General features: G+C 51.5%; 1 protein-coding gene across 8 annotated transcripts in view; it reads right to left on the bottom strand.

Moving 5' to 3' along the window:
* PTPRE (protein tyrosine phosphatase receptor type E) overlaps window positions 1–16,762 on the bottom strand; it is a 151,748-nt gene extending 134,986 nt beyond the window's left edge. For 3 of the 8 annotated variants that reach the window (XR_003519032.2, XM_027588722.2, XM_027588823.2), the window contains exon 1: window positions 16,505–16,759. The gene's annotated coding sequence lies outside the window, so the exon portion shown is untranslated. Of the gene's footprint in view, window positions 1–2,431; window positions 3,897–16,504 lie in introns of those variants that run through there. The other 5 variants (XM_027588744.2, XM_027588753.2, XM_027588685.2 and 2 more) reach the window with 4 other exon arrangements.
* Window positions 16,763–17,024: the final 262 nt, after the last annotated feature.

Here is a 17,024-nt window from a genome sequence, read left to right as displayed (position 1 = left end):
AACCTCCCACAGAAGGATGGGTGGAATCAATATGAAGCAATGAAATTTCATGTATGCATTTCAAAACGCTTAAAGAACTGCCGTATCTGCACTAAGTTTTCAACTATTTCCTTCCCGCTCCGAAAGTCCAAGCTCTAAGGAAACACACAGAGGCCTGTCAGTAGTAACAAATGCAATTTACTGAAAGAGGGAGCAGGCCAGGAAGTGGGCATACCGCAAGACACCTAGACAAACAAAACAAGAGCAATCAGAGGACGGTTTCTTTGTTAAATTGAGGGAATTTTAAAGTTTGTTCAGGGGCTTTGTGTAATAGATTGAAAATAAGAGAAAAACAGCCAATCTCCCAAACAAATCTTCTCTGAAGTTCTGCTTTAACCATAAATCTGAAGGTTACCACTAATGGAATAATACGAATCTCGAGGAAAAGAAGCAATTCAGGATTACCGTATGTAGGGAATCAATATTCTAATAGTTTTTGTAGAGGGCATCAATTTTCTTAGCTAAGAAATGATGGTGCTTTCTGTGTTTTATGGTTAAATACAATACAAAATATGGGAAAAGCCACCTAAAAAGGAAAAAAGCCATAATGCTTCAAATAATAATGGTAATACAATATTAATACATAGTACATTAAAATGCACCAGGTATGTAGGAATTGCCTTTCTCCCTGAACAATAAAATTAAATCAGGAAAGTGATGTACTCTATGCCCCACCATGGGATCAGAATCATCTGTATTCTGATATAAATGACTGAAATATCTCATTCAAAAGGCTACTTGTATTTTCCTTAGCTATATACTTTATGCCAAGATGCTACCATCTCAGAATCATGGTCTGGAAAAACAGAAGGAGGTGCATACATGCTGCCCGGACTCCCAGCCAACATCCCCTCCAAGCTGTTTCTCCTCGGGGAGACCTAGTGTCCAGGTCTGGCATGCAGACGACCCTGGGCTAGAGTCCAGGCCCTGTTGCCTTCTAGTTATGTGGCCTCGAACAACTCATTTCACTCAACCAAGTCTCAGTTTACGAACCTCAAAATGGGCCGACATCTCACACACACACATAACTCTTAGACTAAAGACAACTCAGTCCCACTAAGTGAACCTACAACCTCCTCCTGTACCCTCTCAGAGGGGGGCATCTTGCCCCAATGAGTATGATTCTAGGAGTTAAAGGATTATGTTCTTTAATAACACAGCCCCTGAAAATATAAGCCTGTACTTCATTTCTATCAACCAATGACCCCTATAGGTTCTAGCACTGGAGAAAAAAGGAGCCGAATTAGTCTACCTACCACGGGGGAGGCCACTCCACTGCACCTGCCTGTTACTGGGCAAAAAGCAACAGGAACTATGAATGCACCTGACCCATGGAGGCACCTGAATGGCAACCATTATCAGACACTCTCTCTCATCTCTTTATTACATTTTGGGAGCAGCTGTCCCACTGGTCTCCCTGCGTGCTTCTAGTTCCTCATCAGCTGGTTCTCTGTGCTCCCATGGCCCCCAGGACTGTTCTGGACACGCAGAACCTGTCACCAGCCTGGAGGGGAGAGTCTTGTCTCCATCTGGCTTGCCATGCCCACCCTATCCAGGCTCCTGCTCAGCTGTCACCTCGGGGCCCTGCTCTGTTATCCAGGAAGCGTGAAAGCAGTTTGAGGAAATGGAACAAAATATTTCTGCTGTAATGTGAAAGCCTCTTACAGAAGAAAAAAAAAAATATGAAAGGTGAATCTTCCAAATGTGACTTCCCAGGTATAACAATGCGTGCATCTTCACCCATGCAAATGCTCCGAGGTCTTACTTCTTAAATTGGCTCTTTAAACAGCCTAGCAGGTAAGATCAAATAAATACAAGCTCTTTAAAAATTTTAATAGCCCACACTTCCTTCCAGACAAGAATCATTTACAGCAGAGAAAGAAAAAAACCCTCAGTGTGTGTGTGTGTGTGTGTGTGTGTGTGTGTGTTTCAGACAGCATGAGAGATTATAAGCAGTTATCTATAAACCTGAAACACTTCCTCACTGTGAGCAAAAGAGGAAGCCTAAGTGCTGGCTACTCTGCCTTGAGAAAACCCAATATACACAGTCTTGATCTTCAAAAATAAAAGGGTTAAGAAGTGATTATTTGTTCTCTAAAAGGATTAGCTGCTTTACAAAAGGATTATCTACAGACTTCTAAAAGGTATTAAGCTTAGCCAGTGTCTATAACCGCAAATCAAATCAACATAACTTTTCAGGAATACATTAATGTTGTAATACTGGGTACACTTGAGACAAAAAATAACCCTTGAGCTCAGTACAAAGCAGGAGGTAGAGTGAGCACCTGCCCTTTGGGGGCTGCCCTCAGCAGCCCCACTCTCTTCCTACTTCCTGGCATCCCTTACACCTGCCAGTGCAGGATCCCACCTGCTGGCCCCGCCCTCCACGTACCTGTAGCCAAACTGTGGCAGGGAGGTGCTACGGGCTCCGACCACCAATCCTACCCAAGACTTTGACTCTTCATGGTGAGTCACAGATCCAGGGATATTTCAGAAGTGTTCTCAGAAGCCCCAGCTGTGAGAGTCCACGGCCAGCCATGCCCAGCAGTATCAGTGCCACAGACCACAGGCCACATCCTTACCAAAAGCTTCCTGTGGCTGCACCTTAATTGTGGTCCAGAAGCTTCTGGGCTCCTGTCCCTTTTCTGAGCCTTGTTCTCCAGACTTCCAGTTGATTCTGAGAACTATCCAGTCACCTTCTGTCCAGTTCCTGTTCTCGTTCAGTTAACCAGAGTCAGATTCGGTGGTGTCCAGCTAAAAGCCACAACTCACAAACTCAGGATAATAAAAAAAAAAAAAAGGAGGGTTCCTCACCCTCACATACTCTTTGGAAAGGGCTGCTCATTCGTGCTTGCATGAACAGGGCCAACCTGTGTGACCAGTAGAATACTGCAGGAAAGACAACATGACTCCTGAGGTGAGGTCCTAAAAGAGGTGGTGGCTTCTGCCTTGCCTTCCCTGGGATCACTCTCTCTGGGGGAAGCCAGCTGCCGGATCATCACGATGCTCAGACAGAGCTATGGGTGGATCCCCAGGGGGAGAAACTGAGGCCTCTTGCCCACAGCCAACATCAGCTTGCCGGTCATGGAAGCGGGTCGTCAAGTCCTGGCTGAGACCTCAGGTGTGCCGGCTTCAGACGGGTGGGATGGGGCAAGACGGCCAGTCCTGTTCTAGAGCGCAGAAAACTGCGTTAGCCTCGGTCAGAGGAACAGTCTCTTGCATGCCTGGGAATGTGCATTTCCAAGAATCCCAGGGACTCCTCCGAATGCCTCTGCAGAACATGGAAATGGTGCCGATGGGTGGGGTTTTCTGGCGGTTTGTTCATCACAACAGCTACTGCGTGGCAAGCTCAGCTACAGTTGCACCAACGCTCCGGAACTTCAGATTTAAAAGTTATATATTACCAAGCGTTTTTTAGGAAGGATGAAAGCACCAAGTTATGTGGGTCCGTGCCATGTTTTCCACGGTCTGTCACCCAATGGGACCCTGTTGAACACTTGCCCAGGTTGTCCCGGTTAATCTTGCAGTTTTTGGTGCTTGGGTTATTAAATATTCCGCAAGCACAGCAAGGGAAGGTGGGCAGAGGGAAACATACTGACCGCGGGCTGACGGCGAAATCCTGCTGACCAGTCACATAGCTAGTGACCTTGTGTTGTAAAAACACGTCGCCCACCTTCCCTTGGCCTTTCTGACGAGAAAAGCCATGCCTGTGCCCCTGTAACTCATCCCCATTTAGAGCACCAACTCTTTCTCAATAAAAACCCTTCACAGTTCGTTCTCACATCTTCCTGTAATTTGTTCCGACAGCCAGTTTCCCAGAGACATCTTCGGCCTCGCGCACGGTGCTTAATGTGATTTTCATGCATCTCGATACAGTGTTTCAACTCCGCCCGCCAAAAGGCGCTGGAGCCCTCCCACAGAGAAGTCACCCCCCGCAGCCAGACAAGGCAGTGTTCACACCGAGTCACTGGGCCTGCTCTGCGACTTCATGGGGCTCAGCGTGCACCCGCCAGAAATCAGGCGGCGGGGGAGGAGCGCCCGGAAGTAGGCGGGACTTCCGGACGTTCACTCCCTCCCCAGGCCCCTGCAGCTCCTGCCAGAGATACCCACAAGTGAAATGCCTGTGGCTTGGACACCACTTTAGAGAAAGATTGCCACGCCAACAGAGATTGTGAGCAAAGTCTACTTTGCTCAAAGCAGAATCTCTCTACAGAGCCCCTCAAACGGATTCAAAATGATTTTCAATCAGAGGCAAACCGGGCAAATCATTCCATCGTCCTGTTCTTCACAGACCTGCAGCCCTCGCCCTGGGCGCTAGGGGTCAGGGACCCCGACTCCCTGTCCCCCGGACTCGTCACGCGATGAGGCAATTGGATCATCTCCTTGAGCCTGGGCAACAGCAGGGAGAAAACACTGGCTATTTCTTGGACTAGCTTCGCTATTACTCATTTCAGAAGAATGGCATGCCCGCGGCTCTGACGGGCGAAGTACCCGCTCTCGAGGCCTCTGGCCCGGGCAGGAGTGCAGGGTGGGAAAGGCGCCAGGGCACGAGGCGGCCACGGCTGCTGGCAGAGCCATGGCCGGTGCCACTGGGGCCAGGGTCTGGGGTCGCGGCAGTCACCCCAACAACTCCAGTGCTCTGTCTGCAGGAGCGGGAGCTCGGCGGGGTCTGGGGTTCTGGAAGAAGAAGCCCTAGCGGTGAGGCTGTGAATGGGGAAAACCAGAGAGAGGAGGGGGAGTGGGAAGGAGGGAGGGGAGCCAGGGAGAGGACAGGCCCCGACCACGGCCCCACAGCCACCCTGTCCATATGATGCTGCTGCCAGCCCACCTTGGCCTTGGTCTCTTTTGTATGCTAAAGCCAGGAGAATCACAGGAATGCATGCTGACCACAAGACAGCCGGAGAGCCGGCAAAAGGGCCCCACACTCAGGTTTCACCGGCTTGCTCTGAGGGCAGCCACTAGGTCATGAGCACCTCAGTGGCAAGAGGGCCCCGGGTGAACACACACCGGTCAGGATCTGCACAATCGGGAACAGGGTGCGGGTCCCAGCACAAAAGGCCTTCTCTGGATGACCCGAGGACCTCAGGGCCCCGGGTCATCTAGGTCCCCCCTGGATGACCCGAGGACTTCAGGGCCACCCACGATGGGTGCCCCCGGCCCGCTCACTACACACCGTTTCTACAACAAGCCTGAGCTGGGCACTGCCAGGCTTCCAGGGGAATCACAGGGGCAGATGCACAGCCAGACATGGAAGGCCAGGCCCCAGGGAAAGATGCAGAGCAGGACCTGTGGATTTTGTTCCCCATCCCCGGCAAGTCTCCCACTGGTATCTGCCGAACGACTGAATGAATGAATGGGCGTCATGTCAATGACCACACCAGCCTCTCCCGTGGCTAGGAGCCTGCTGGGAGTAACAGCCACCACCGTGGCCCGACCTCAGCTCTCTGCCTCTTTGGTTTAGGCCTCGTCTGCCCCAAGCTGTCCTCCTTTTAAAAGCCACCCTTTGGGGACGCCTGGGGGGCACAGTTGGTTAAGCATCTGCCTTTAGCTCAGGTCATGATCCAGGGGTCCTGGGATGGATCCCTGAAGCCCCATGTCAGGCTCCCTGTTCATCAGGGAGTCTGCTTCTCCCCCTCCCTCTGCCCCTTCCCCCCACCCCCACTCTTGCACGTGCACACTCTCTCTCTTTCAAATAACTAAATAAAATCTTTAAATAAAAATAAAAGCAACCCTTTGAACCGGCCCTCGTGAAGGCACTAACACCACGTGGCAGCTTATCTAACAACAGCTCTCTGCTAGGACAAAAGGGGCCTGAGCAGGAGCTTGCAAGAAAGCAGAGCGCACAGGAGACTTGCCAGGACAGAAGTCTCTTTCGGTTGGGACACTCAGTTGGTCCCTTCCCGATGGCTTGGGTTCTAAGAGCTGTCGGCACCATTCAGTGTGTTAGCTGGCCCTGCGAGGCGCCGATGCCTCCCTCCTGACCACCCCCATGGTGGAAAGTCCTGACCTCATTCCTGGGCCCCTGTGAAAGCCCCATCATTCTCCACCCTGGTGTTGGGATTCCCGGGGCGGGGGGCTTTGTAAGACATGCAGCTCCCCAACCCCACTGCACATACCCACGGTGCTCTGGGACCTCCCCTGTGACTCTGATGCACGACCTGCCAGAAGAGAGCACCAGAGAGCCTGTTCTGGCCCAGCTCTGCTCTCCCAGCCCATCCCCATCCATCCCGCACGCCAGTCCCTCCCTCCTCAGCGCCCTCCATGGCCTCCCCCAGCCCCGAGATGGGGCCTCGGCCCTCCTCAGATGGAGACCTTTCCCAGGAAGGCTGGGTGTCCTCCCATCACTGTGCTCCCTGAGCGAAGATGGGGTCCACCTCCCCGAAAGGCCCCATGCGCCCCCCGCACCTTTCCTCTACGTTGGGGACCACCCGGTCCCTCTGTGAGTTTCAGTCCCCACCCTGCCCTGCCCCCTCTGGGCCTGCATTCCCTCTTTTCCAGAGCAAGCCTAGTGCTACCCTGGCCTCGCATGTTGCTGTCTGCATAGCGAATTCACATACGAAAGCACTGGGAGTAGGCCCGGTCCAGAGCAATGGCTCAATCGTACAGTGGTTACTAGTATCATCACAGCTATTGCTTTATTTACTGCCATGACCACCCCCCTCCCCAAATATTGGACCTGGAGAAGGGAGGGCTGATGGCTCCCAGGTCTGAATTTTTAAAATGATGTTAGGTCACAACAAAGGGGTCAGGGATGCTCATGCTGTCTGCCCAGTCCCGCCACCTGCACAGACAGAAGGGAGGGGGGGGCCCCTGCTGCATGTAGTGCAGCGTTCACATTGTCTGCTCCCGAGACCTGCAGCCCCAGCCGGGTCTGAGGCTGCTCCACCTGCCAAGATGACAAGCCAGGAAAGAAAGCATCATCTCCTCAAAACTCTTACAGATCACTGCCGTATGCAAAACAACAGAATCTATTACAAAGGAGAATAACCAGAATCGATGTCATCGATTTCTGCCTGCCACTGACCATCCATTCAGGATATGCATTTCTATGTAACAAATAATAAATCACTTGCTAAACAAAACCACGCTACACATAAGACATACACATGCGACAGGCTTCTAAAATACCCGCCGGAAGCAATTTGCCAGGCAGAAACCATACCCAAAAGAACAGGCCTGTGTGACACCGGCCAAGCAGTCGAGAGACAGATGCACAGCAGTGAGCTAGTAACATCTCACCTTTGGGTCCTGCTCCAGGTTAGAATGCACTTCCACCCAAACAGACAAATAAGGTGGGCATTCATCTCATGGAAGTGGATGAGGGGCCTCCATGTCCTGAGACACCCCCCCCACACACACACACACACAGTGTGTCAGACACACTCATCCTCCAGGGAGGATGAGGGCGTCTGTCCACCGAGGCAGCGAGGACAGGAAAAGAGGCTCATCTGGGTCAGGACAGTGGTGCCTGCAGCAGAGAGTGTGACCCTGGGCAGGTCTCAGGCCCCTCATCACAGGTGGTGACACACTCAGACTCAACACTGAGTCAAATTGTCCGCCAAACCTCAGAGAGTCGATCTAAGGTGAAAAGGTAGAACTCGCTTTGGTTTTTGGTAAACTGAAAAGCTTGTACAGAATACATATTTTCAGTTACCTAAAAACATATGAGCAAGGTTATTAAGAAATAACTAGAAATGAGTGTGGACCTATCAGAGGCCAACGGTGGCCAACAACAAGGGGTTCATGAGCCCATTCTTACCACGCTTCCTATGAGCTGGCTCTTCTGATGACAAGAGCCATTATCAAACGACCTGTTCCATGTTACTGTATTGGGAATACTGTCCAATACCCAGGAATGTACACGGTAACCAAAGTTTTAATAAGAAAAATTAGAATGGTTAGCACAGTGAAGCACGGACATTGTCCCAGCCAGGTTGAAGAGTCCCTAGTAAAGTCAACTGTCTGTATTCGAGAAGTCCATTTGGCTCCCCTAAGCCACCTAAAATTCAGCCCATGAGATAAGACCATCATCATCTCTTAAATCTGCATCTGGTCCAGATGCATGCAGTCTCGATAGCCGAAAACTGTGGGGCTTTGGTCAGGCAAGATTTTGTTGAAACCGTAAAAACCAAACCAAACCAAACCAAACCAGAAAGCCTGTGTGCACACATGCATTTTGCTACAGAATGAATTTGCAGTCTTCCTCAGAATCTCCAAGGTGGCCATGATTCCAAACAGGTTAAGAACTACTGGTCCATCAAGCAGACCCATGCTCCTCAATGGCTTACAAGTGTTTGGAGATTTCCAGATTTTCCAACCCTTTTGTCTCATCCCCTCCATCCCCAGGCTCCAGCTCCACCCCGACACCTCTGCTCTCCAGACTACTCCTTACTGCTGGGCAAGCACATGGGAGCCCCTCTGTCTTGAATGTTCTAGCCCTGTTTGTTGCTAAGAAAATAGCGTTGAAAACCAAGCCTGTTCTACCTGGTGAAGCCCCTCTAGGACCCCCTCCACATGCCCACCTCTGCAGCCAGCATTACATTTAACACACCCTGGAAGTGACGAGTTCTGCCTCCCATGGACATGGAACACCCATAGGACAGGCATTGTGACTTTTTTTTGTCACTTCACTACTAAACGCAGAGCACATACACTGTAGGCACTCAACACATGTTTAACATCTCTAACTGTCCCTTCTAAATGACCTTACAGACTCTTGTAAATACAACACACATTTGATGAAAACCAAGAAATATCCTTTGAAAGAATATTGTTGGCTAGCTCAGAGCGAGCCTAGCTTGGCACGATGCAGTACAAAATTATTAAATTTCTGGCTCTTGCATTCTTATGTGACATTGGGCCAAAATTAGGACTTTGCTTAAAGGAATCTAAATGGGCAGACTGATAACATCTCCAATAGAAGACTGAACTTTAGCTGATGTTCGCAACATTAGCAAAAAGTAATTTATTGAATTACTGATGCACTTAATAAAGTGCTGCCACAAGCTTGGGGAAACAGACTGCTGAGTCAACCTCACTTCAAAATTAAGGACGGGGTTGGGTTCCTGTTTCAAAGTATTTTTACATCCAGTACTCAAACATTCAGCTGTTTATGAAACCAAAGCTAGTCCCAGAGCCAGAAAAACCACATTCTGAAAAAAAAAAAAAACAAGCGCTAATTATAAGAGTAATTTTACTTGTAACAACGCAGGTTTGGGGATGACTTGAATTAATGTGGCAGCAAAAGCCAGTTTCTGTTTGATTAGCAAAAGTCTTAGGGCAGCCAAGATCACAAGGGGGCTTATCTTTACCTGTTTAAGAAGCTGGAATATTCTAATCTCTTTGGAAGAGCATTTGCATGGTTTCTAGTCATTAAAGCAGGTGCCCTAAGGCAACATTTTGTTAGCCCAGATAGAGTTGCTGTAAATCCCTGAATGTAATAAAGAGACACAAATTTTCTGGCTTTTGTCCGTTCATACCAATTTTATCCTGTCATTGTGGGAGAGCTTGTGCCTTAGAGACTCAGTGTTTGGGTCTGAATATTAGCTCTACGTGCTGATGCCACCCCTTTGCCGTCTGAAACTGTCCCAGGCCACACCCTGACCTGTAACTCTGGACCACACATGTCTAGGATCCAGCTCCCACTCTGGGTTGAAAGGGAATTTGGAGGTAGCGCAGATGACAAAAATCAAAAGAGAAAACCTCAGTATCCACGAGTCTCTCTGTGTCTCTCCCGCTGTATCTCTGTCTTTATCTCTGTCTGTGGGTCTCTATCTCTGTATGTCTCTCTTTGTCTCTCTTTGTCTCTCTGTGTCTCTGTCGCTGTCTCTCCTCTCTTACTTCCTCTTCTGTATGTACATCAGTGGAGAAGTGTGCTGTAGACAGGAAAGCTCTGGGAAAAAACATGGACATCTGTAGGAATGGTTCTGCTGAATACTGACCTCTTAGCTTAATTCACTAGCACCTGTTTCTGTAATCTAGAAAATGAGCCAGAGCTTCTGTAGGGAGGATCTACTTTGTCTCCACAGGAAAACATGGGGTCTCCAAAGACCTATCCCATCTTCCCTCAAAAAGAGCCGGGCCTTATCACTGAAGGTGTGTTTTGTGACACACTCTGCCCTTCTCCTCGTCTGCCTCCTTCAAGCCTTCACCCCGAGCCCCCCAACAGGAAGTGAGTCAGCACTGGAGCTCAAACGTGAGCCCACTCTGAGGACACAGCCTTTCCCATGGAGGGATTTCCACCTATGCCATATTTCACACAACAAAATAAAGGCTTTATCCCATGACAAGAATCCAGACAAGCGGGGGGGGGGGGGGGGGGGTGTGAGGGAGGGGCTGGCCTCAGGGCCATGACATCAAATCAGGCAAGTGGGTGTTCACCTTTGAGGCTGGCCTTTTGAACTGGAGAAGAAAGGAAGACCAGAGCGCCCGCAGTTTAACGAGGAACCTGCTGGACAGGAGCTCCCACTTCCCCAGGCTCTGTGCCGACGGATGCACCCTCACCCTCCAAGGGCACTCAAGTGTGTTGGCAAAGGAGTCAGGGCCAAGTCTGCCCAAAGCCAACGGAACAGACCCACGAAAGTCGAGACACAGCCTGAAAAATGCAAAGTCCTTTTGGAGTGAGAAACAAAATAAAAAGGCTTTGTACAAAGGTCACTTCGAATAATACATTGTAATCAAGCAGCCATGTGATAGGACACTCTGAAATCTTGGGTGAGGAGAGAAATGGAACTAATTTGCTCCCTAGTACAAAAATCAGTGACTAATGTTCAGCTGGAAATGTCCAAATAGATTTACTGACATTAATAACCAAAAATTATGTCTGCATTTATAGAATGGAAATTAAGTGACTTGCCTTGAGGACAGAGCAAGTGTGGCAAAGAAGGAATCAGAGCCCAGATCATGCCAACCCTTTGACCGTAGGCCGGCCACCCCTAGACTCCGGGCACAGTAGCAGGCCACTGAGCGATTGGCAAGCTCTAGGCTGGGCTCCCTACAGGTGACCTCAATCCAGCCACACGACAACCCTGTCTGGGAAGTGTCACTTCCCCATTAGAGAGACAAGAAATCACACTGCGAAAGGGTCGGTCACTTGTCCAAAGCCTCAGTGCCATGAGCCCCAATCTGAACCCATCCCTCTGCTCCAAAGTCTGTATTCTGAGCCTGGGACTGGGAACCTAGTTCTGAGAGGCAAAATCCTCTTTTTTAGATTTGTTGCTGGTATTCAAAGTAAAACCCGCACACGGAGAGCCTTCGGCAAGCCGCATCCTCCACTGGTCCCTGCAAGGCCCCCACGCCCATCTAGCACTTCCATCCTCCCCCATCTACACTTCACGTACAAGTGCTGGATGCCCTGTGAGTCCCAGGCAACAAGCAGACATCCCTCCCTCCCAGAAGAGGACCATGCAGCCAAGCCCAGGCCTCGGGAGCACGGCTGAACGCTGAACACCCATTCCAGTATGAGCCCACCTGCTGGATCAAACTTAGTGGTGCCAGAACCCGAGCCTGGGGTCTAGACAAGTTTTCCTATCAATTGTTCATTCTTCAACCAAGAAACACTGACATCAAAATACTTCTCCAAAAAAACACTTCAGGCTGTTAGCACATAATCAAGGACCATTTTTTTTTTCCTGCAAACTGTTCCTCACCTCCTGAAGGAGTTTATTATTTGTTTCCGGGCGAAAGAAGACTTTTTTTTCACCTTTTTGGCTCTCTCATACAATATACACTCGTGGGCTATATGAGTCAGAGGGTCTTGATTTGTATCGGACAGATATTCTAAAATAGACATCCTTTAAAAATATGTATTCGGTTCCTATTTCATGGGGAACAGATAGAGAAGTTGTTGGCCTGAAACACAGTGTTAAAATTTTTCTATTTCGTAAGCATGATCAGCCCTTTTGAAGTATCTGTGTAGTTGAAACAAAGGCATAATGCCCACATTTCTGGCTTGGAGCCGGGTGCCGTTCAAGTTCAAAGAGGCTGTGAACCACATCAGAACCCCTGATAGAGCCCCTGGATGGGGCGGACCTTGACAAATGACATTTGGGAAACAGCAGCCAGACCAAGAGAAGAAAAGCAAGCTGGCTCGGTAATCCCCAAACTAGGGATCTCCCAGCTCGCATCCTGCAGAAGCCCCGGCCACCGTGCACCTGCGTCTGCTTGAGGATTAATAAAATTAGTGAAACCATATTAGCTCGGATGTGGCTTGTCCAACACCCCAACCAGCTAGAATATCATCCAGCACTCTGCTTTGGGCAAAAAATACAGGTGACAAAATAATGAGAAGCTCACCCTTCAAAATAAACTTTTGGGAGCTCTGGGGTCAGTATTTGAAATACAAGCCTGCTAAATGTACCCATGAGCCACATCTTCCTTTAGGTAGATCCGGTACCCAGAGTGGAGGGAGATGTGGCTGAGGGGATGAGCTGGGAATGGGAGGCAGCCCCAGCCATGGACTGAGGCCTGCAGAGTCCACAGGATGCCTGCAGCAGCCATGGAGGGTGAGATAGGTCGGTGCGCGGGAGCTAGGAGGGGCTCGGAGATGGTCCGTTGCCACACTTCCCCCTGTGAAGGTAAGCAGTGCTAAGCTGTGAATGTTTCAGGGGCAGTCCCCAGCTCCATTGCTTGTATGCTCTCGTCTAGAAGTCGTTCTTCTGACCCTGGGGTCTACACATCCGGTTCCAGCCCACCCTGCTTCTTGGCTCTGGTTTAGCTCACTTTTGTGTTGTCTCACCCACAGACTGGTTTAATTCAGTCCACGAGCACAGGTTAATATGCATAAAAAATTGCATTTCTGCCTCATAAACCACTCTAACACCAAAGATTGGATGGTGCATGCTAAACAATGGACTTGTTCTTGGAGCACAGGTAAGTGGTGGCATTATGAGATTAAAATACTCAATCACACAAAATTTCCATAATCATTCAAATTATCATGCAAAAAATAAAGTTAGTTAACATGTCACACCTTATTGATTTGACATAGTGCTTTGGATGGCAAGCAAAACATATCTATTAATGTGAGTTCTGACTTTGTTAATTTACTCATTTACATTTCACTGGTTCCTAACGCATGCAGTGCACAACTTCAGGTGTTTTAGGGGTTTTAGCCTGATACAATTTACTGAGTGCCAGTCATCTGCCTTATACTTTATATGTACCACCTGTCACTCTCAAAATAGCCATGTGAAGTAGATATTATCACTCCCACTCTACACAGGAGAACACTAAGGCATCAAATTCGAATAGCTTGGCCAAGGTCACACCGGAGCCAGGGTTTATGTCAATCCATACCTCAACTCCAAGTGCAAACTCTCAAAGATACATCTTCTACCCTAAAAGCATTGACCACCTGGTAGAAGAGAGAAGCTATTTGAAAAAATCAAGTGGACACAAAATAGAATCTGATAAGTGCTCTAGGACAGGTACAGTTAACTTTCTATGGAACCAAAGGGAAGAGAGATTTTCTTAGGTAGAGGGGTCAGGAAGGCTTTGAGGAGCCTGAGGCATTTGAAGTGGGCTGTGAGGTGTGAACAGGAGTTTCTAAGATGGAGAAGAAGGGGAAGGAGATTCAGAGCAGGGGCCTGAGAAGGCTCTACCTCAGAGGATCTGGAAACCATGGGGGTGCCTTCAGGGAGCAGTGAGCCATTGGTTCACCAGGACAGAGCCCACCAAAAGAACTAGAGATGTTCTTGAAACACACAGTTTTTTTCTTAGTGATAATCAAATATTAAGAAGGCTGGTCTTTATCCTAAGGGATACATCTGTTTCTATTTTGATCGCAGAAGCTCTGAAAGTGTAACTCTAGTAAAGGAATGGGGGGTTCGTGGCATTCCCTCACTGCTCCCAAAACTGCCTCCTAGAGGTCATTTGGAGTCTCTCTGGTCCAGCTCAGTCATTTCGGGACATGTGTTCAGCATCACCAGAAGAACTGGCAACATAAGCCCTAAAGGGACCTCTCTCATCTCTCCATGATCCAGTCCAATCTACAACGGAAACGTGCGGCTGCCTACCAACCACAACATCCACTAAAGAGACACAAATTCATCTACTTCAGAAGAGGAGCTCCTAGAATGTTTCACTTGGTCATATGTTCATCTGCCCAATGACAGTTGTGACAAGCCTACTGGCAGGTGCTTGGCTGGATGCTAAGGATACATTAGTGTCCTCAGGGAAACTATAATCCAGTCTCTCTTTCCATAGCAGTGGGGAGGCTGGTCTGATCAGATGGATAAGGTGGGAAAACAGTGGGAAAGTGTTGGGCTGGTGGGGGTCGGGGGAGCACAGGTTTGACTTTGGGAACTGTGGAGTTGGGGCAGTGGATATTCCAGGAGAAACGTCAAGGGGGCAGCTGGGTGTGAGTGTTACTGAGGAGTGGTTTGGACTGGGAAACTCACCTCTGACCTGCAAGGAGGGAGTTTTGAGAAAAGGGGTATCTTAGACTATGATGACAGCAGTGAGACAGAGCCAAGTGGACCAATGGCGGCGTAGTGTGAAGGAGACATATGTTTTGACCAATTGAAACTCATTCCAGCTTCATTACTAACCACCTGGCAACTGCTGTGGATTCCTCAGGCATCCGCCTTCCATATGCCCCTCCAAGGCACCTTCAGCCCCCACCCCCACCCCCACGGCTGCTGCAGCCCCTCTAAGAGGTTGATGATTTGCACACACATGTGAGAAGTGGCCTCTGGGCACAGCACGGGGACGAGGCTACACTGCTTCATACTCACTCTGGGCCTCCAAGGGTCCCAGAAGCGTCACGGTGACAGTCATTCCCTCATCCACTTCTCACAACTGATTTGGCGCAGGGGGTCGATGTGATAGGTTTTGGTATGTTTTCAAATCTAAAACCATCGATTCATCCAACGACCTGGCCTTCCCTAGGGACCAATCCAGCTCCTAGCTCACATCAACACAGGGAGAGTCCAGCTTTTGTTTTGCTTTTTTTCCTTGTGGGGGGTACTGATACACAGGTATCACTAACACCAGTGAACAAAGACCCCTGTCCCTGAGGTCACAGTCAGAGGCAGAGCCATGTCTGGGAAGGGCCGGGTGCTACTACCGGCCTCTAACTGACAGCGTAGTCCCATATCTTGGGCCTGTTCCTATGTCACCAGCTGGCCTTTTCCTCCCTGAAGGCCTAGAGCCAGGGCTCAGAAAGCACACACCCCAACGCAACTGGCACACAAGCCCTGCCCTGTATCAGTTAGGCTGGATGGCCATGGCAGTCAGGAGCCTGCCTTAGCCACAGCAGGCACCCCACCAGGTCATGCCCACTTGTCATGCTGTCCTTTGGCTTAGTGCATTGTTTGTGAGACACTCCCTCCACCTCTACGCCCCCCGCCCCCCCCCTCACAGTTTAAACCGGAAGGAGTCCTTATTTCACAGAGACAGAATTCCATCAATCCCGGGGACACAAAGACCTCCAGGCACTCTGGCTCAAGGGGCACCTGGCGTCATGAGCTGACCCAACACAGACCCACTGATTTCTAAAACAAGCCACCATCCTTGGCTGGTCACCATTCAACTCAACCGGCTTGCGCTCTAAAACACAAGCACGGAGCCACGTTCTTCTTGGAGCCACGTTCTTCTTTCCTTGAGTTTCCCGCATTGAAACTCAGATGGAGCGGTCCTGATTCAAAACAAATCCATACAATTCCGCAAGCAGAACGTGAACCTTTCTAGAAAGGTTTGCCACGCCAAGAAAGAATTTAGGTCAGGTCCCGCACGGTCTGGCAGGGCTTGGCTCTGCCTCTCTACCGTGGGTTTTCCAGCCTTCCCCATTTGGTCCCGGGGAGTCCGCAGGCGTGGCACCGTGCTGACCTCTGGTCCAGGAGCTCTGACAGGTCACCCACACCACTGACACTGCAGATCTTGGCGGTCCTGTCGGGGCCAGCCCGGCCAGCCCGCCGCCGGGGAGCTCCTCCCCGCAGCACGTCTGAGACCCTCCCGGACTCGACGCGCCCCTCCTTGCAGAGGCGAGGGCGCGGGACCCTCGGGGCAGCATCCGAACGGCGGCCCCCGCCCCTCCCAGAGTTGGCGCAACTCCTAGTCACTTTCTCAGAAGGCTCCTGTCTCTTCCCCTGCATCGTGTCGCCCCCAGCACACCCCGTGGGACCCCCTCTCGCTCTCGCCCGCCTTCACCTATGTCCCTGTCGCCACCCACAGACACGCGCTCTCTGTGCCCGTTTCCCGAGGGGGAGCGCGAGAGCTGCCGAGGCGGTGGCCAAGTCGGGCGGGGGTTCGGGAGCGCCGAGACCAGGGTCGCGCCATCCCCCGCCTCCCGCACCCGGCGCGCCGCGGGGCCGCCAGGGACCCGGCTCGGGGACCCGGCACCCCGGCGCGGCCCCTCCCTCCCGCCGCGGCGGCCGAGGCGGCGTCCCCGGCCTGTTCCGACCGCCCGGGGCGCACGGCCACCCGAGGGGCGCACGGCCCCCGCCCGCACCCCGCGCGCGCTCACCTCGGGGGGGCCGGTCCGGTCGCGCCGATCGCGCCGCCACGGCGGCTCCGCATCTCCCGGGCGCCCGCCCGCCGCCCTCCGGGGCGCCCCTCTGTCCCCGCCGGCGCGAAGGAAGGTGGTGGGGACGCGCGGAGGCCGCGGGGTCCGGGCGCCGCTGGCGCCGCCTCCTGCCTCCCGCAGCCCAGCAGGAAATTTGTCCGGCCGGGTCCCGCCGCCGCCTCCGCTCCCGCTCGGGCTCCGGCTCCGGCTCCGCGGCGGGGGGCGGGGGCAGGCGCAGCGAGGAGCGGGGGCGACGCCTGGTGTCCGGCGTGGGGAGCGCACTCCCGCCGCCCGCCCCGCTGGGAAGCACCCCACCGCCCGGGACATCCGTTTTCCCAGGCTGGTGCCCCTTCCGGGGACACCCTGGCCGGGCCCCCACTGTCAGGACCCAGGCGCGAACCGAGGGTGACAGGTGTGACAGGCACTCTTACATGTGGGAAAGGCCCTTCCTACCCCCGCCTTGGCCCTGGGCACCAGGAAG

This window comes from Zalophus californianus, chromosome 15 (assembly GCF_009762305.2).
Source record: "Zalophus californianus isolate mZalCal1 chromosome 15, mZalCal1.pri.v2, whole genome shotgun sequence".
Classification (NCBI taxonomy): Eukaryota; Metazoa; Chordata; class Mammalia; order Carnivora; family Otariidae; genus Zalophus; species Zalophus californianus.
The sequence above is the reverse complement of the archived record's forward strand: the minus strand, read 5'-3'. Positions and strand labels throughout refer to the sequence as shown.